This window comes from Mixophyes fleayi, chromosome 3 (genome assembly GCF_038048845.1).
Source record: "Mixophyes fleayi isolate aMixFle1 chromosome 3, aMixFle1.hap1, whole genome shotgun sequence".
Taxonomy (NCBI): domain Eukaryota; kingdom Metazoa; phylum Chordata; class Amphibia; order Anura; family Limnodynastidae; genus Mixophyes; species Mixophyes fleayi.
Window position 1 is genome coordinate 338,863,975 of NC_134404.1, and position 20,686 is coordinate 338,884,660.

A 20,686-nucleotide genomic window follows, 5' to 3' on the forward strand; every position below is an offset into this window, starting at 1 on the left:
GCTGAAAGTGCCCTGTCTTGTGTCTGTATTAGAGATGTTCACTGACCCCAGTGTTCTGGTTTTGGTTATGGTTTTGGATCTGGATAAACTTCGTCTTTTGGTTTTGGTTTTGGCAAAACCGCCCTGGCGTGGTTTGGTTTTGGTTCCCTATTTTTTTCTAAAATCTCTATTCTTTTTGCTAAAATTACATATTTTTGCTCCCCCCCTACGTTATTATTAACCTCAATAACACTAATTTCAAGTTATTTGCAGTCACTTGACCACCTCACAGGTCACAATATTATTTTCATACACTTTCGGACAAATACTGCAGCAATCTGGCTGGATGGTAAGCGACAGAGCAATGACACAAACACACGGCAGTTCCTAGCACATCTAGGACACATTGGCTCACAGCAGCGGCAGAAAAGAAAAGTGGTGCAATTAGCAATGGAGCAATGGAGCTCTCCTCTTTGTGTGTTACCTATATAACACTGTACAATGTGACTGCAGATTTAGAAGACCAAGCCTGTCAGACCTATTATTTCTATTTCAGCAATGATAATTAGCAATGGAGCAGTGGAGCTCTCCTGAATGTCACTGGAGACTTTGAAGAACACTGCTTGACCGTTAAATCCAAAGGTCGCAGTTTAATACCATCCTACTTGACCTCTCTGCTTCCACACTGATAGTGACCCTCTTCTCATTACCCGGTTTCTGTTCTGTTCATCTATTCCCCTGTCTGCGTTAGTGTCCGAGGGTTCTGTGTCAGATCTTTTACTTCTTGTACATTATCTCTCTAAACACAATCTTCTCATGGGACATTTATTACTCATCCGTATGCGGACTGCTCCTTTCACAGGCATCACCTAAGAGTAATTTCTATAAACCTTGACAAAACATTTGATCTTTCCCTTTCATTTTTGCATAATATTTGACCTTGGAATTACAGGTAATGGTTCAAATATAACCTAAGTGATCTGAGTTTAGTTTATATTTTCTATCACTCTCTTGTTTCTACTTCATAGAAGTAATTTGGCTAAAATGTGTTATTTTTTCCAGAATAATATGGTGAAAACAAATACTTTGCTTTAAAGCCTAGTAATTATCCTGCATGTCGTCATCTTTCCATACCTTCACACTAATACAATCTGCTACTCTCTAATTTATGTATTTAGAATGATTAATATTGTGATTTTTGTGTATGGAACCACGAGATTCCGCAGCACTGTACATTGGAAAATTAAAGCATATTTGGGCAGCACGGTGGCTCAGTGGTTAGCACTTCTGCCTCACAGCCCTAGGGTCATGAGTTTGATTCCCAACCATGGTCTTATCTGTGTGGAGTTTGTATGTTCTCCCCGTGTATGAGTGGGTTTCCTCTGGGTGCTCCAGTTTCCTCCCACACTCCAAAAACATACTAGTAGGTTAATTGGCTGCTATCAAATTGACCCTAGTCTGCCTGTGTGTGTTTGTGTTAGGGAATTTAGACTGTAAGCTCCAATGGGGCAGGGACTCTGTACAGCGCTGCGGAATTAGTGGCGCTATATAAATAATTGATGATGATATTTACATACATAAATACATACATACATAAAACAGAGTTCCAACAAGCAAAATACAGAACAAGCAACTGTAAAATGCAGAATTCAGCTCCACTTGGCTTTTTAAAGGGTCACTTCAATCTTTGTCCCTCATTTCATTTTCCTTAAAATCAGACCTGTACAGCAGAACGGAGACATGAACGAGCGCTACTGCGGGGGAGATGTGATGGGGGAGGGGGCTGTCATGCCTGTACCTGTCGCCATCCTTGTCTCTCCTACTCGCTTATCACCCATCACCCGCCCAAGGATGACTCATTGTCTTCAGCCTTTGCCACGGGAATACGTTAAGATTAAAACATTACTAGATTTTTTTTCATGTTTTCTTTTCACTTTGGAAAACAACTATTTTCTTATATTTTAAAATTAATAAAAAAAATTATATCTCTCCCTTTCACAGTTTTACACCCAAAAAATCCCTCCCCCCCAAATCCTGCACCCTAGGCTGCAGCCTAGTCACTGTTGCATAATCAGGACCTTCAGAGCTGGCAGCATTGAAGTGGGGAGAGGATGGTGAGAGACAGGCCAGAGGAGGAGGTTACAGTACTTAACTAGCTGAATAATGAAAGAGTGGATGAGAGTTTTGGTATCTTCAAGGATCATATCCTGGCAATGATTTGAAAGGGAAAGCAACAGGCTTTAAAGAGAGATTGAACATGGAGAGTGAATAAGAAGATGGATGTAAGGGTAACACCCAGATAGCAGACATGATGAGCAGAAGAGAGTGGAGTATTATCCACAGTGATATAAATATGGGGTCTAAATCTAGGGAATATGATGAGCTCAGATTTAGACCAGACTTGCCAACTCTCCCGAAATATCCGGGAGACTCCCGCATTTTGCGAGAGTCTCCCGGGCTCCCGGGCGAGTGTGGCAATCCCCCGCATCTGGATAATTCTGCCCACTTCCTAGTGAAGTGGGCAGAATTAAGTCCCAAACGCCGCGATTCCCGGTGAATCGCGGCATTTGGCCCCGCCCCCCGCTGTCAAATGACGCATTTTGCGTCATCACGTCATGGGGGCAGGTCCAAAATGACGTCACTTGGAGCCCCCCCCCCCCCCCCCCCGTCACGCCCACCTCCTCTGCAGGCTCCCGGATTTCACCAACAGAAAGTTGGTAAGTATGATTTAGACATGTTGAGCATTATGTAGCACTGAATGTCTGCAACAAAGAGACAGTTACGCACAGGAGAAATCAGAGAAGGGGGAAGGTCAACGGAGGAAAGTTAGATTTGGGTGTCCTTAGAGTAGAGGTGGGACTGGAGACCACAAGTGTTGATAATCTTTCCAGATCATGAAGAGGCCAAGGATGGATCCTTGTGGAACTACAACATGTAAGGAGGGAGGAGGTGAAGCAGCTGGTGGGAGAGAAAGAATGGAGCAGAATATGAGGTACAGTGTGACGTAGGAGCCATGAGGGTCCATGGGGTGAAGGATGTGTAGATAGAGAGGTCCAGGAAGATGAGCATGAAGAAGTTATTCTCAAACTTAGCAGAATAATAATAATTAGTGAGGGCAGTCTCCTGGGGTGAAGAGGATGGAAATTAGATTGCAGATGTCAAGTAGGGAGAAAGTGGACAGAAATTCTATATGCATATATCTCATCATCATCATCACCATTTATTTATATAGTGTCACTAATTCCGCAGCGCTGTACAGAGAACTCACTCACATCAGTCCCTGCCCCATTGGAGCTTACAGTCTAAATCCCTAACACACAGAGATACACAGACTAGGGTCAATTTTGATAGCAGCCAATTAACCAACTAGTATGTTTTTGGCGTGTGGGGGGAAACCAGAGCACCCGGAGGAAACCCACGCGAACACAGGGAGACCATACAAACTCCTCACAGATAAGGCCATGGTCGGGAATTGAACTCATGACCCCAGTGCTGTAATGCAGAAGTGCTAACCACTGAACCACCGTGCTGCCCACATGTAGAATGATATACAGTATGTATATGTGATTCAGTGGGCAAAAATGGAGCATTAACAGAGCAATTTCCTGGATGTCAGGTCGCACTGAGACCCCACCCCATCAAAAGGGACTTTAGAAGGTCCCAATTATTAGCATTTACTTCTGATGCAAGGACATTAGCACCATCCTGGAGCATTTGATGCAGTTAAACACATTTAAACAGTTCTCCAAAAAGTATTCACCCCCTTTGGCATATTTCAAAAGGTTTTTTTTTACATCGTTGAATTAAATGGATTTATTTGCTTTTCATTACTTCATTACAAATAAAACACACGTATCTGTCTGTTTATGTCTCCTTCATACTTTATAAGCATTTTGGACCAGGGACTTAATTCTCATTTTATAGTAATATTTGCAGCGGCAGCAATTCCCAGTATATGCTGTAAAGGTGTCTCACGCATTGAGTGACAGGTTATAAAGCAATGTATTCATGCGTACATGACCGTGGTACAGGTCTCACAAGTACACATAGGAAGCGAGAGCATTTGTCACCAGGTGGTAAGCCAAAGAACTGTCGCTAGCAAATGCCAGAGCAGGCGGCACGAAATTTGGGGGCAGAGATCAGGTCAAAGACACAAATCAAACATCAGGAGAATCAGGAGAACCTTATTTCCTAAGTGCACAGACAGTCCTGGATGTAGCTGAGATCTTGACTTTAAAGGAAGAGACCTCTTACTACTCAGCAACGGAGCACAGGGTGAGCACATCAAACCCATCATCTATTGGCCCTAGGCGCAGATCGACTTCTGGCTCCAAACAATTATATATTCTTCACATGAAAATAAAAAGTTTTGTTCGCTGAGTCTAACAGGCGGCAAATGGTAATAAAAGACGAATAAAGATTTAAACACCATTACAATGAAACAACTTCCTTTTGAAGTTTAATATACAAAAATGACTCTGTAATGAGAAGCCCATGTATTGAATTAGGAATGATATGCAACATTAATTACCATTCACTGCAGCCACAAAGCAATTTCCAGTTGTTTACTTGTCTCGTGTGTCCTGAGCCTTTCAGCATTGTCCCAAATGACCAAATTGGACAGACAAAAGATAACGGGGGCCAGATATAGGGGGAAATCATAGACAAGGGGCAATGCTCAGAGAGCCACTAGAAGGCCAGGCGGAGCCAGTGAAATATTCATGGTGGGTGTGTTGTGTTGGATGTTTGTGATTGGGCAGCACGGTGGCTCAGTGGTTAGCACTTGTGCCTCACAGCACCATGGACTTATCTGTGAGGAGTTTATATGTTCCCCCCGTGTTTTTCGTGGGTTTCCTCCGGGTGCTCTGGTTTCCTCCCACACTCTGAAAACATACTGGTAGGTTAATTGGCTGCTAACAAAATTGACCCTAGTCTATCTGTGTGTGTGTTAGGGAATGTAGATTGTAAGCTCCAATGGGGCAGGGACTGATGTGAGTTCTCTGTACAGCGCTGCTGAATTAGTGGCGCTATATAAATAAATGGTGATGATGATGATGATGATGATGATGATTGGATGTCATTAGGGGCTGGGGGAGGATGTGAAAAAGTCTTTGTTTATTCTTTGCACCCAAGCCCAGGGACTTTTAGCTACGTCACTGGCCCTAGCCACATACCAACATTGCGCTTTGGGTATTACAGGCTTGCATTAGTCTTAGACGTCAGTAGAGCAATACTGAGAGTCCAGCTTCCCAGTCTGGCTCTATAACTGAGATATAACTCATGTAACATAACAGATACAATGCTAAATTATACTTGGATGACATTGGCTCTTCCTTTCTAAGATATTAATTCACGTTTGTACCTATATGAATCTGGAATTTGTGTACAAATAAAGGCGTTTTTATAATGTATGTGTTTGATCGTGTAAAAGCCATTTTCCAGGGGTGGAGCTACACTCTCTGTATACAATTATGTGCAAGACTGGTGCCGTTAAGACACTAAGGGGTATATTTACTAAACTGCGGGTTTGAAAAGGTGTAGATGTTGCCTATAGCAACCAATCAGATTCTAGTTATCATTTTTTTAGTACATTCTACAAAATGACAGCTAGAATCTAATTGGTTGCTATAGGCAACATCTACACTATTTCAAACCCGCAGCTTAGTAAATATACCCCTGAGACAGAAATCTTTTTGGGCATTCTGGTGTTACATAGCTATCTAGCAAAAGTCTAACGCAGGAGATATCATAGACTTTTCCTGCATTAGGTTAAGTTTCATATTAAACCGTAGTCCCCATAATTTTAAATGGCTGCTGCTGTCTGGTGCAATTTAGCAAGCCTCAAAAATCCTAGCTTGAAATCATCAGCTAGCTGGTGTTATCCTTTCTCCTCTATGGGGAGAGCATTGCGGTAGAGGAATTTTCGGATCCCTCTCTGCTACCTCTCTCCTCCGCTAACGATCGCAAAATGGCGTTACGCATGCACGGTACAGACTCACATAGTTGAAAGGTAAACATATTAGGCCTAGACATACATATTTATGCACTATAAGTACTTTCGTTAAACTTTTATTTCTCTGGGTAACATAGTAGCAAGTGGTTTTCATTGCTGGACTGGCAGCCTCTGGGAGGGGGTATATTTTTAAGCACCACACCCCCATAGAGGCGTCAGTACTGCGCTGACTAGCCTGGCACTGATTTTCATGATAGCAGGGCAACGCCCTGTCCCCCTCCTTTATAAACTGTCTAGCCCTAAGGTTAGTTAAGTGTTTTCTTTTTTGGGGGGGTGAGGGAGGCTGATGTGTTTTTTTTTGTTTTTATTTCTTATTACAAATTGCAGCATCTGTAGTCTGAGTGGAGGTAACTGTCAATTAATTGGCGTTCTGCTCAATTCAGCTGTGTGTCTTTTTTTTTTTTTTCTTAAAGTGATTGACAGTTACCTCCACTCCACTCAGACTCAAATGTAAGCATAGTACTTTGACTCACAAAGAATAGTATTACCGGGAATTTCAATATTACTCTCAACACGATGCAATGCATTCCCTTAAAGTGGCCACTCATGGAAGAATAATTAAATCACCCATCATTAAAAGACAATTTCACGCATGGTATATCTGCATGCAGCTATTTTTTCCTTTTCCAATGATTCAATAAGGTTAATTGACTCGATATGGTTAATTAATTCAATATGGTCCTTAATTATTTCATATAAGCTAAAGTAATCATATTGTTCAAGCAATATAAATGAGTAAGAATTTAAAATACTTTCAGAAGCATTATTTTTATTTAGATAGTTATAAAAAAAGAACTACTGCTTTTAAAATCCTTAATACGACTTCACAGAAATGTATTTATTGACGATTCCAATGGGTTAGGTCATGGGATAATGAATTACATTGTTTTAACTTAAAAATGAAACATTAAGCTCATCATCATTAATACAATATAATATTATAAGTCTGTCTCCTAACCTTGCAAAAGTGCATAGCCTCACGTACATGTTTTATAAGACGAGATATGGCATTTTTAAAAAACAAGAACACACAGTTTGCCAATTGCTGATTTAAATAGTAATAGATATTGCAGTAATTTATTAGTGAAAGAGTTGTGTTCCTTTTTGCTCTATGAATTCTATGAAGCAACTTTCAGCTCCGAAGCCATTTGACTTGTGAGCTACAGAAGGTTGTAGCTGAAGCACTGAGGGGAGTGAGACAAAATTTCTGGGGTGCAATTGGTCATGCTAGATTTTTAACAGAAAATATTTTTTAACATCTAGATGTGTAGATCATATAAGTAATTAGTTAAACCTACGTGAAATGGGATTTCCATCACTTTTGCATATAAAAACAAAGGCCAGAAACAGACTAAGGGGTATATTTACTAAACTGCGGGTTTGAAAAAGTGGAGATGTTGCCTATAGCAACCAATCAGATTCTAGTTAACATTTATTTAGCACATTCTACAAAATGACAGCTTGAATCTGATTGGTTGCTATAGGCAACATCTCCACTTTGTCAAACCCGCAGTTTAGTAAATATACCCCTAAATGTGAGTGATGATATGCATGTGGCTATTTCTAAAAAATGAGCCCCACTTTGAATAGTATTATTAGTAAGCCTCAGCAATATGGCCAGTGAGCGCTGAATCAATCATTAAATGCTAACTCGAATATTATTATAATTTGATGTTTTCCTGATATAAAATCTGAACATATTTATCACCAGTTACATACTCATTGAACTGTCTAGTTCTTTTAAATACTATATGGTATGAATATTTAATATTTAGCTAGTGGGTGTTGAACTTAAACTAAAGATCTATTTTATGTTGTTTTTGCACAATTATAATGTTTTGGACAGATTTACAAAGATTCCCTTTCTGTGGCTGTTAGATATTATTTTTCAGATACCCTGGTCTTTGGCTATTGTTAAATTATCACAGGCAAAAGGGTTTCGTATTTTTGTACTTTATTCACACACGTATCACCTTGTATGCACCAATCTGTCAGGGGTTAACTCATTAGGTACTCGAGCCAGCGACCGAATCATCATTTTTAGGGGTACCTTAAATAAGTTATGTCAATAGATTATTTTTACCACTTGATATCTGTATATAGTCCGCAGACTCTTCATTAAGATTCAGATTAAATGCTTAGTAGTTTTGGGCTTGTGACATTATGGTTATACACATTACATTGAGATGAGAGAATTATTTCATACTGCTTGGATTTTGTACAAATACTCCCAGATCACTGTCTTAATAATTCTGCTGAGTTATATTCAGTTCCATACATGTTTCAGATAAATTAAACTCATTCAAATGGTGCAAGATCGTATAGTTTCTTCAGTCACTGTAAGGAGCACTGCTACACAATATATTGAGCAAGGAATGGTCATTCAAACACACACCATCAGAGAGATTCTCCTCCTAAAGTCACTGTGAGGAGCACTCCACAATTAATGAGTAGGAGAATGTCATACAAATAGACAATATCAGTGAGAACCTCCTCCTACAGTCACTATGAAGAGTGCTGCTAGATACATAGGGCCTAATTCATTAAGGATTGTAAATTGGCAATACGTTGTGCATAATGTGTACAATTGCTCTTTGCCTGCCCAGAACCGGCTTACACACCCCAGAACGCAGAAACGTACAATTCTTAGTGGTTAGCACTTCTGCCTCACAGCGCTGGGTTCATGAGTTCGATTCCCGACCATGGCCTTATCTGTGAGGAGTTTGTATGTTCTCCCCGTGTTTGCGTGGGTTTCCTCTGGGTGCTCCGGTTTCCTCCCACACTCCAAAAACATACTGTTAGGTTGATTGGCAGTTATCAAAATTAACCCTAGTCTCTCCCTCTCTGTCTGTCTATGTGTGTGAGTGTGTGTCTATAGTAGGGAAATTAGACTGTAAGCTCCAATGGGGCAGGGACTGATGTGAGTGAGTTCTCTGTACAGTGCTGCGGAATTAGTGGCGCTATATAAATAATTGATGATGATGATGATCTTCGAGTGCAAAGGACACTAACTACAGCAGTGTTGGCTAACCTTTGACACTCCAGGTGTTGGGAAACTACAAGTCCCAGCATACCCTTCCAGCAATAAGCTGCTATATATTGGCATAGCATGCTGGGGCTTGTAGTTTCACAACCCCTGGAGTGACACAGGTTAGCCAACACTGTACTACAGCCTACATATGCAGGGAGGAAACAGGACGGGTAAGGGGAGTTTGCCTATAGTCAGTGTACAGTAAGGACGTGCCAAGCTCGAGCGCACACAGCAGCGTCCGATTCAAGCTTTGGGCATCTCTCAGGTACTTATTTATCAGCCGTATCTCTTGTTCCAGCTACAGGTCAGGTCTTCGTGCCTATTACTACTGATGACAGCTGTGTTTGCATGGTAGAACATGTGTTTGCAATAAAAAGCAACTGAAATAAAATTATTTTATGTACAATACACATTCATAACATACTAATAAATGTATTTCATGGGAAAAAATTAAATAAAAACCCCCACACTTTTTTATGTTTTAATGGTTAGTCATTAATGACTATATTATTAACATGTGACATTAATTAAACAATTTTTTTCCTGTGTGTTTTTTTGTGAGTTTATAATCCACATATATATTTACGTATTACGTAATTTGCTGTAGTTAACTCTTCTGCTGCTTATGGTAAAAAAAATAAACAAGTATATATTAAAGTTATTTTTAATCTACTTGTGAGCTGGAGATTTCAGCCGACCTGTTTCAAGTGAGTTTGAAAAGATAGAGGTCTGAGCTCTCAAATCCCCTCCCAACCCCAGTAGTTGTGATGCCATCAAAAGAAATCTAACTGGGTAATGTATTTTTTGTTACAACAATTATTCTGCATATTAATAATTAAACATGTTTCATAAACAGGACATGCAAAATCAGAGTCTTAGGTAGGAGAATTGTATGTATTACTTTACACAGTAACATTGTCATCTTATCCATGGCTGCACTGTGCAATGTACCTGGGCCTTAACTTCTGAATTACTGTACAGTTCTCACTAGGAGAAGGTTCTGTATGTAGATTGGTTGCGGGTGGGTAGGCTTGGGTTATGTACAGTTACTAATGGTCATTAAGAGGAGGTGAGCTACGGTCAGTAGTTGAATCACTTAGATGTTCCAAGAAATGACTCTACATTCCATTCGCTAAGCTAATGATATGCAAATTAAGGCTCATTGTTACACTCATTTGCATACAGATAGCATCCTAATAGGTCAAGAAACATTTCTTTATTGTCTTCTGATAAAGTGACCTACACTTACTGTCTAAACGTTTAAACATCATTTCAGAGATCTTATTCTCGATTGTTCTATTATTTAAGCAATCTGTAATTGAACTGATAACTGTCATAACAAGTTGACTCTTAAAACATATATTTAGGTAAAGCTCTATTATTATAACAAAATGTTCCCTTTTTTGCAATATGTTATCGAGCTCTCTGCTCTATATTTTACTGTGACAATAGCAAACCTGTTCTTTTTGGGAGAAGTTAATAAAGAATATCAACAATATAATGTCAGCTCTTGACAAATACCTTCCACTAGTCTGGTCAATAATTATCTGGGGTCTTCAAACATATGGAGGTGAAGTTTAACTGAATGTTTATATTTGTGTTAATTGACCTTTATGACCTCCCTTCTCCGTTGATGTCAGGACAGCTCTAGCTTAAAGGATAACTCCGCCTTTAATGCCCTCCAAAGTTGCACAAAAAAATCGTACTTTTGTGTTTATTTTGGGGTGCACATATCTTGCACTATATGTGCAATTAAAAATAAAACGTAAATGTTTCTACATTTAAAGAGTATCGGCACGATGATGTTGATGAATGGCGTTTTCCTTCTATAAAAAACTTCAAATAAAGACATTTTAAAAAATGACATGCTCCCTCCCCCGAAAGTGATACCAACACCAGGGTTTATAGCCTGGGCTGATAGCGGAAATTGCAGGGGTAGGAACAGTATGGGGTTTTGAGTAGAGATGTTCACTGACCCCCATATTCTGTTTTTTGTTTTGGGTTTGGATCTGGATTAACCTCCTTTCTTTTGGTTTTGGCAAAACCGTCCTTGCGTGTCTTGGTTTTGGATCCCAATTTTTTTCCTAAAATCCCTATTTTTTTTTTGCTATAATCACATATTTTTGCTTTTTTTCCCCCCCTACATTATTATTAACTTCAATAACACTAATTTCAAGTCGTTTGCAGTCAATTTTGACCACCTCACAGGTCACAATATTATTTTCATACACTTTCAAACAAAGACTACAGATTAAGAAGACCAAGCCTGTCAGACCTATTATTTCTATTTCAGCAATGATAATTAGCAATGGAGCAATGGAGCTCTCCTCTTTGTGTGTTAACAATATAAAAAGGACTTACACTGACAGGGAAAAAATGCCAGAGACTTGCATTGGTTGTTGCTATTAATTATATATTACTTATAATTATATTTATATATTTTTACGTTATAAAAGGCACAAGTTTAACTTTTTCCTCCTCAGCAGCCCCAGTTGATACCATGGAAGGAAACTCTATTTTTATAGGTAGAATGTAGATCATATCAGGTAGACTTTTATAATCAGCTGCTTAGTTGTGAACATTATCTACCGAAGACAATTCTATTTTTTTCTGACCAATGCTAATGGGTTCACACCTCCCTGACATGAGACCCATCTTATCTCTTCAAGCCTTTTACACAGACAACACAGCCAGTAAAAGTATCATCTATATTTCGTGATCCGTCTCTTCACACCTCCGTCAATGTCAGGCATCCAAGCAAATAACTTCGCAAATGGTCCAGTTCGTGTTATTTATTGCAATCTCTCATCCCCTTTCTATATTTAGAGTGTGATTTAAAGTTACGTGTGCTTTATGAATGTAATAAAGTGTAAATAATGTGAGCAGAATCTAATGCATTCCTTGTAAAATGGGATTATTACTTTTGACAATCAATTAATGAGTTGTAAAACTGATTTGTGGGCAGTCGGGACAGGGGAGAGAAAGCTTACATCTTAATATGCCGAAACATCAATAGTAATGGGCATATATTGTAAAGGAACACAGAGGGCACGCTGGGAGTAGAGCCACCCATACATGTTGGCTACTTCATGTACCTTGGCTCTGCTTAGAGGAACAAAATATGCCCTAATTATAAGAACGGTTTATTGTCCATTAATGGGCAATAAAACATAATATTTATCGAAAGTGGAAATTGAGGATATATGCATTTCCACATCAGTAGACATGGGTAATGGGGCTGCCATATTGGAAATAGATATGTCTCAAATTACTGAACTAAGCAGAAAAGACAGATATAGCTCAGGGTGTACACTTTGAATATGTATTGTATCAGATGCACTTGTGGGTGAATTGTTAAAACAGATCACTTGGTAGAAACATTTCTTTGTCATATAGGAATTTGCCATCTAGTATTTCTATTATGTGAAATAATAAGTTGCCCTGCACTATACTTACCTGCACGTATAACAGATCTGACCAGTTCCTGTCTCGGGGTACGCTTATACAGTTGTTGCCCTTGAAATACCAGCTTCTTCCGACTTAAACATGGAAAAGACTAGTGCTGCCACTCGGAGCCAGATTTAGACCTCATGGGGCCCTAGGCAAGATACTGGTTTGGGGCCCCCTCCCTGAAAAAATCCATAGCACTATAGTCTTTTTGCATAACATATACCCCTATTCAGGGGCTGGCTGGCAGACTTTAGCCCGGGGGGGCAAGCACTAGCCCATAAGTAGCGGACCATTTTTAAAGGTTGGTCTCACCGCCGGCCCTGGGAGGGCCCTCTGAGGACCGCTGGGCCCTAGGCAGTTGCCTAGGTTGCCTAGTGGTAAATCCGGCCCTGCTGCCACTACTGCTGAAACACTGGAGAAATATGGTCGAGCATCTTCAGCGGCTCAATCCTCAGAGGCATCTGGCTCCACAAAATCGGCATCTCCCACAGTTGATGACTCTCTGCTATCAGAGAGGACCCTCATTCCATTCAGCAAGTCCTTCTTGCTATAACTTCCTCTGAAAAGTGGGTCATGGATCGTACAGGTGAAGTTCAATCTGATCTCTCCCTTATTCGCCAAGATCTACAAAAAATGAGGGAGCGTTTTTATGAGGAAGAGCATCGTATTTCCTCACTAGAAGATGTCGCAGCCCCTATGAGGGGAAAAATTATGGATTTAGCCACTCAAGTCCATACGTGCAAACAAAAATGTCATACATGGAAGGCCGGCTCCATAGGAATAACATCCGTTTTGTGGGTCTTCCCGAGTGTGAGGAGGGTTCCACTAATATGTTTAACTAATGCATTACAGTATGATTTACATCTGAAATGCTGTATGTTGTTATACTCTTGAGTTCCTCCATGCAAGTCTTTGAAATTTGCTGTTTTGTACTATTCTCAACTGCAGTGTATACTCAGGTATGTTGCGGGTATGGGAATGTTTGACAGGTGTCTGAAAACAGATGATAGGGTTTCCTAGGGTGAAGAATGGAGGACAGCTGCTCCTCTCGTGGAACGTACAGGGGCTTAATGATCGCATAAAAAGTTCTCTGGTCCTTACGCAATTAAAAAAATACAATGCAAATGTGGCCTGTCTGGTGGGGACCCATCAGGTGGGAGGTAGGGTCATGGCCTTGAAAAATCTTGGGTGGGTCGGGCAAACCATTCGGTGTACTCTTCACACTTGAGCGGGGTGTCAGTGCTGGTAAAAAAGCATTTAAGCTTTGTGTTAGTGGAGTTATGCTGAATCCTCTTGGTCATTATGTATTTCTCCGAGCCCTGATAGACAATTAGCTTGTCATACTCCTTGCCGTGTGCATTCCCCCACCTCTTAATTCGGAAGAGGAAAGCCTCTAAGTTTATTGTTCTTTCCCCACATGTCTCGGTAATCTGCCTCAGAGACTTTAATGCAGTTATGGATGTAGATCTTGACAGGTGGCGGGAGACGTCCCCTGTGGTGAGTTGTGGTCTTTCTCCATTTGCTAAACTACTAACTGATATGGGTCTAATAGATATTTGGAAGTTTCGTCACCCCTCCCAAAGGCTATTCTCCTCAAATTCATTATCCCACCATGTCTTTTCCCGCATAGATTTGGTCCTGATATCCAATAGATTGGCCCCTCTGGTTAGAGAGACTGGGTACCTTCCTAGGGGTATATCTGATCACTTCCTGGTGCTGTTGGTTGTTGCTCCGGCCCTCAATGCTGGAATTATATTCTGGAAACTCAACCCATTTTGGTTCACACTTATGGGAACGGGCAGTGATCTGGTAGTGGACTGGGAGGGGTTCTTTTCACACAACACCAGCACAGTCAGTCCAGCATTCCTCTGGGATGCCTTTAAAGCATTCCTCCATAGCACACTGGTAAGTCGGGTTGAGGGACAAAAGAGGTCCTCTAGGCCAGAGGAATCAAGCCTGCCAAGATTTGGACCAAGTATATTTGTCAACAAGGCTCCCCGGTGATCAGCTGGCTTGGCTACATGTTCAGAAGACTAGCTGCTAGATAAATCTGCACATAAGCTCCTCTTTTCTAAACACACTATGTATGCACAAGGGGATAAGAGGGGAAGCCTTATCGCATATTTGTCCAGAACAGAGCTACAAACCCAAACTGTAGCTGTTATTTCTGACTGGACAGGAACTACTCAAACCTAGATTGAAAAAATTGCCATAGTATTCCAAGCCTATTATGAGGATTTGTACACCTCCAGGGCGAACTATTCCACACCCCAGTTGTACGACTTTTTGTCCCGGGTTTGTCTCCCCAGACTCTCCTTGGAGGTTGTGGATTCCTTGGAGGCCCCTATTAGTGTGGAGGAAATCGAGGCGGCCAAAGCGTTTTCACCGAGTAACAAGGCCCCAGGTGTGGATGCTATACAAAAAATTTGGCACCTGTGGGTTCCACAAAGACCATCTCAAAGTTATATGTCAATGTACTCTCCATATTAACTCCTGATGACCTGGTTCGACTACATCGGGGCTGGGAACTTGACCTGGGACCATTGACTGACGAGGACCGGACCTGTATGCTCGACAGCGTCCGTGAGGCCACCTCCTGCACCAGGTGTAGGCAGGTTCAGTTGTACATTTTACATAGAGTGTATTACTCTCCCGATAGGTTGCTCAAGATGGGCGCCCAATCCGGCTCTAACTGTCCAAAATGCAGAGGTTGCTCCGCTACTTTCTGCCACCTACTCTGGGGCTGTCCTGTGGTAGGAGACTTTTGCTTACAAATGGTTGAGTGTATTCAAGACACAGGTATTGATATTGCACTGTTGTACTCCAAGACCTGAATATTTGGTGTGAGAGTTGATTTGTTGCTGGGGAGGTCTGCGAACAGATACGTCCTTAATCATTTAGCTCTAGCTTAGGTTGCAATCTCTAGAGTGTGGAAGTCACGGGAGGGGCCAGAGTTTGGTGCCTGGGTGGCCCTGGTTAATGTAGCTGTGGGGGACGAACGAGTCACCTACCAGTCCCGAGACACCATGCCAAAATGCTACAAAGTATGGTCAAGATGGGTGAAGTCAAAGTTTGTGGTTCATGCTCTGGCTACAGACTTTGATCCTATTTTAATATTAATTAATTCCTGGTCGATCTAGGGATTGCTCCATCTAAACCCCCATAGGCACTGTAGACATTACTACCCGATTCCTCCAACAGATGTCTTCAGATGATTGCATTCAGTATTGCTATCTACCATGTATGGAATGAGTTTTGGAACCTATATACAATCTAGCAAACTGTCAGTTTTCATAACTAATCATGTGCCATAGCTGTATTTTACCAGTAAATTAGACATTTGGAGTTGTTAATATGTTTTCTATATTAATGTGGAATGTAACTCTCCTTGGAACTATGTCAAGTATTTATTTTTCTTGTTCTTGACCTGATTTTGTTAAAAGCTTAATAAAAAATATCTGATTTATAAAAATAATAATAATACGTATTCAAGGCAGAAACGTTGCATGAGCATTTTCTGGCACTCTTGTGTGGCTTTCCATCACTGAGTCACTTGAGAATAGAGGTGGATTACGCAGGTGGATTACTGCTCCCAAAATGTTGACTCTGACCTCTCCCCAAATGTGTCACAATTTCTAAAGACCAAGAAATGAAACTTCAGTGCGTGTTATCAGATTGAAAAGCCCTGCATTACTCATTCATTGGGATTGATTATCCAGCTTCTGTGGGGAATACAAAATACATTCTGTGGTACTTGAGAAAGGTCAGCTAATATGTTTTTGATCCAAAGCCAAAATAACAGCGCTACCATCACCTTCCACTGTTTTGCTTTTAAGATGATATTGGAATAAACTTAATAAAAAAGAATTTCGTTCCTTTGATGAATATATAAAAGCGCTTTTACATTAGTTAACTACTGACTTTACAATATGTATTTCAGTACATTTCTTGGAAAAAATTGGAGAGGGTGCCAAAAAACAGCTGATATCGGAAAACTCACAAACCAATTACAATTGACACAGCTTCCAATTTTCTGTGTTCTACTAACGCACCAGTTTCAGCTCAGACAAATTGTTTAGTCAGTTAGTGGACTGCTTAACCTGTAATAGTAATGTGTTATATAAACGATTTACTAAAAATAAATCACTAATATAGGTAAAAGTTTCAGGAGCTTGTTGAAGATATTTATGGTAATAAGGTTATGAATAGGGGGAGATGTTTTTTCCTATAAACATAAAACTCTTCATTTAGATCATACACACACTCTAGATCAGTGATGGGCTAGCAGTAGCGCACTGAGACTTGTAGACCTCCAATCGGTTGCTTCCGATCTTATCAGAACGCGGGTACCAGACTTCCCATCATGGGACCTCCTCTGCACAGTCTAGAGAGGTCACGCGGCATATGCGGAGGAGAAAGGAGTGTACTGTTCGGCTTGCGGCCCTCCAGCTATTTCATATACCCCTTGCTGATCTAGATGGAGGATTTATTGGGACCTTTAGTCTTTCTCTGTAGCAAAAAATGCCCATGCCACATAGACGTATATGACGATAGAGAGCAAACGTTGCTTTTAGTTACAACACAAATACTAATACAAATTCACAAGATCCTGTTGTCAGTTTGGCAACCCTATTGTGAGCCCAATAGGGTTGTCAGAACTCCTCCCCTGTGAACTCTTCATTCTAATGGTAAGTTCTTGGAACGTCATTGACAACCCATCGTCATTGACAACCCAACGTCATTGACAACCCAACTGTTAATTTGAAAAAAAAGGAGCAAAGTTTTGTACCCTGCAAAATACACCATCTTCACACATCAAGCCAGGATCATCTCCATTCAAACATTATAGATAGTGCAAAGATAGATGCATAGCATCCCATAGCATCAGGCATACAGTTTTACAGCTTTGTAAATTACATTTGTTGCCTTTCATTTAGAATCAGCAATCAAGTTGTTTCAGGATACAAAACCCTGCAGTTTCTTTAAGTGAAACGCTTTATTTTTAAAGTTATTTCAAGCTCAGATACAAAGCTATAATTCTCTAAACTCTGCATGGCTAATATTCGGCTCAGAAACAGGAATAAAACCCTACAAAGACCCAGCTTGTGTCCAATATTGTAACAATGGTATTGAAACTTATCCCAAATATCACATCCTCTCTGGAGCTCCAGATGATGTTCAAATAATAATATTAATATACCAAGATTGTTTTTAGTTTAATCTTCCCTGCTTCCCTAAGAGATATTTGCACAGAGGAATTGCATTCTTTATTGCTGAAGTAATTTAAAAAGTGAAGCGTAGTAATAATAATAGGATATTATGTAACATGACCTGAATTTTCAGGTTAAGTTATATAATTAAAGCATAAATCAATTCAACATTTGTTTTGACTAAATACAATTATTATGCTGTGTACTAAAATTGGCTGGAAAAACTGCTAATAGGACTTAAATTAACTTAATTAAAATCACCTGTTGAAAACTAAGCATACTGTTGCTGATATTTTATAGGTTGTGAATAACGGGCAAATCTGTATCCTCAGAAGAAAATTGTGGCCTGGATTGATTCCATGGATGTGGATATTACTAAGCATGCCAGTTCTACAAAACCTGGCAAATGGCAGTTACATTGTTTTTTTTTTTTGAGTTTTCAACAGTGGATTTCAAGCAGTCATATTTAAGGAAATTGTAGTACCCAGCATAGTGGCTTTAATTATGCTAAATCATTTTTGATCGTAACTACCCTTTACATAGATCACAAACTGTTTTTAAATGTGTTTTTCAAGCAATATAAACAAAACCTGGGAAATGATCCTCTAGGGCAGGGGTAGGGAACCTGTGGCTCTCCAGGTGTTGTGAAACTACAAGTCCCAGCATGCTTTGCCAGTAGATAACCAGCAGATAGGTGGCAAGGCATGCTGGGATTTGTAGTTTCACAACACCTGGAGAGCCACAGGTTCCCTACCCCTGCTCTAGGGCAAGACCGTGTGCACCGTTACATAACAATGAATGTCAGGGCCAGGATGCAAAATGTGATATTGAGCTCTTTCCCATAGTTTGTATAGCAACAAAGAGCCTTACAGTGGCTACTGAACACCTCAATGTGTGGTATTGTGAAGAACAGAGGGCTCCACGTGGTTAGATCATCAAGGGCATGATCGGGACTGTAGTTGCCATAACATTCATGATAAGCTTAAAATCTGATCACGCGTTTTACTCAGACACATTTAGCCTACTATGCTCATAGCTTAAAATATGTGCAAATCTGCATAATTACATTTTCTTTAGTGAAAACATTTTGGGTGTTAAATGCATTCAAACATAGTGGTCCACTAATTTTTGTGGATAAATTGCTCTTGAATCAAAGTGTTTACTCCAACAATAGTAAAACTATGTTTAAAGAATGGATGAGGTTATAAAGTTCATGTTGTGCACTTTTAGCCAAAAATTTAATTATTAACAAGTACACATGCCTCTAAACAGTAGAGACTTTGGTGGGATTGTCCTAATATTCAGACTCAAAAGGGGGTGTGGATTCATGAGGATGTGGGCGTGGCTTATTGGGTGGGTTTGGTTAGATGATGGGAGGGACATATGCTGTTATTTAAACAAATAAGCACCTCACTTATTTTTTTCCCAATTTAAGTATTTCGAAGTTTGGGAGGTATTGGTTGCTGCATGTCCCAAAACAGTAATTTAAATCCAAGAACAACTTTGTCTGTGGCATTGTACAGTTGTATGCAAAATTTTGGCCACCCCTGGTCCAATAGCATTTATTACTGCATCACTGAGTGAAAAGATATTAGCAAAACGCATGCAGTGTACAAACATTAGCATTAAAATGCATGCGCATGTTATTGCAAGATTGCTATTTATTCCCTTAATTCAACAGATTGTTCACACAAAAAAATAACACATTCATGTGCAAATGTTTGGGCAGCCGTCCAGTTGCTTCATTAATACTTTTATTTTTACAGCCTCAAAATTGTGATTGACTTGTTGGCCTTCAATTAAGCCTGCTGAAGTCAATTCCATAGTTGAATAAATACTCTAACCTCTCAACAGCCATGGTCTCCTCTGAGCAGCGGACTGAGGGCTTCTAATATAAAGATAATAAAGATAAAGTAATTGACTATAGGAAAGCAGGAAAAGGCTATAAAATGATATCTAAACACTTTCAGAATGGAATTTCTACTGTCGGAAACATAATTCAGAAGTGGAAGTTTTAAATAACTATTGAAGTCATGGCAAGACTTAAATAACTTAAATAACCTAGAATGTAAGTGCCGTGGACGGCTAAAACAAAACAAAAAATACCTTAGCAACCAAAGGAATGGATCTATTCTGCTTTGAGATTGTGTGGAATCCTATGGCACATGAAATAATGTCCAGGGAGAACGAAGAATGGATTCAGCTAAATATCAATAAATTCTAGAAGTTAATAATAATAAAAAAAAAAAATAGGTTGGATGTTACTGGAAGGCTACAACCCAAAAACCGACCTCAAAATCAGCAATGAGCTTCTTACGGGAACGCAAGTTTGAACCTTAACAGTCCCTAGACGTATATTATTGGAAATCTGTGAGAAAATCTCAAACAAATATATTTCTGAGCTGGAAGAAAATCCTAAAGCAAGAATACATTCTTAGCTGTCTACAATAAACATTTAGAAAATGTAATTGGTTCCAAAGGAAATGTAACTAAGTACCGACAGGATGCGCAAAGTTTAACACATTTCAAATTCACTTTCACTTTTTGCCATCCAGAGAATTCAGCATGTTAAAGCAAAATGTGCAAATGTTTAAATATGTTCCCTGCAGAAGTTGTGTTAACTTCTTTTCACTTAGAGATGAAGTGAAACAGACAATTTAACCGGAGACGTCCAAAGTTTAGCAAGAAACTGTGCACATAGGGCCTGATTCAGTAAATGATGATACCTGCCATATTTTGCGTAAAATCGATTGCGATTTTCTGCAGTATCACTGGCACCACCTACAGGTCGGGTGTAAGTGCTGATTACTAGTGACGACGGCTGTGTATACAGCTAGAACATGTGTTTGTAATCAGGAGCAACAGTAACAATGTTTTTATGTACAGTAGGGGAGATGACGTTATGACCCCCGTATATATCCCCCACTTACACCACTGTATATAAATATATTTGTTTCAGTACTATCTATTTCATATTATTAACATTCATATGGATGGTAGTGT

At 39.9% G+C, this 20,686-nt stretch overlaps 1 protein-coding gene across 1 annotated transcript in view; it reads left to right on the plus strand.

The window, feature by feature from the left end:
- The window catches only part of ALK (ALK receptor tyrosine kinase), a 588,292-nt gene that overhangs the window by 123,525 nt on the left and 444,081 nt on the right, over positions 1–20,686 (plus strand). The gene's annotated exons all lie outside the window — the stretch shown is intronic.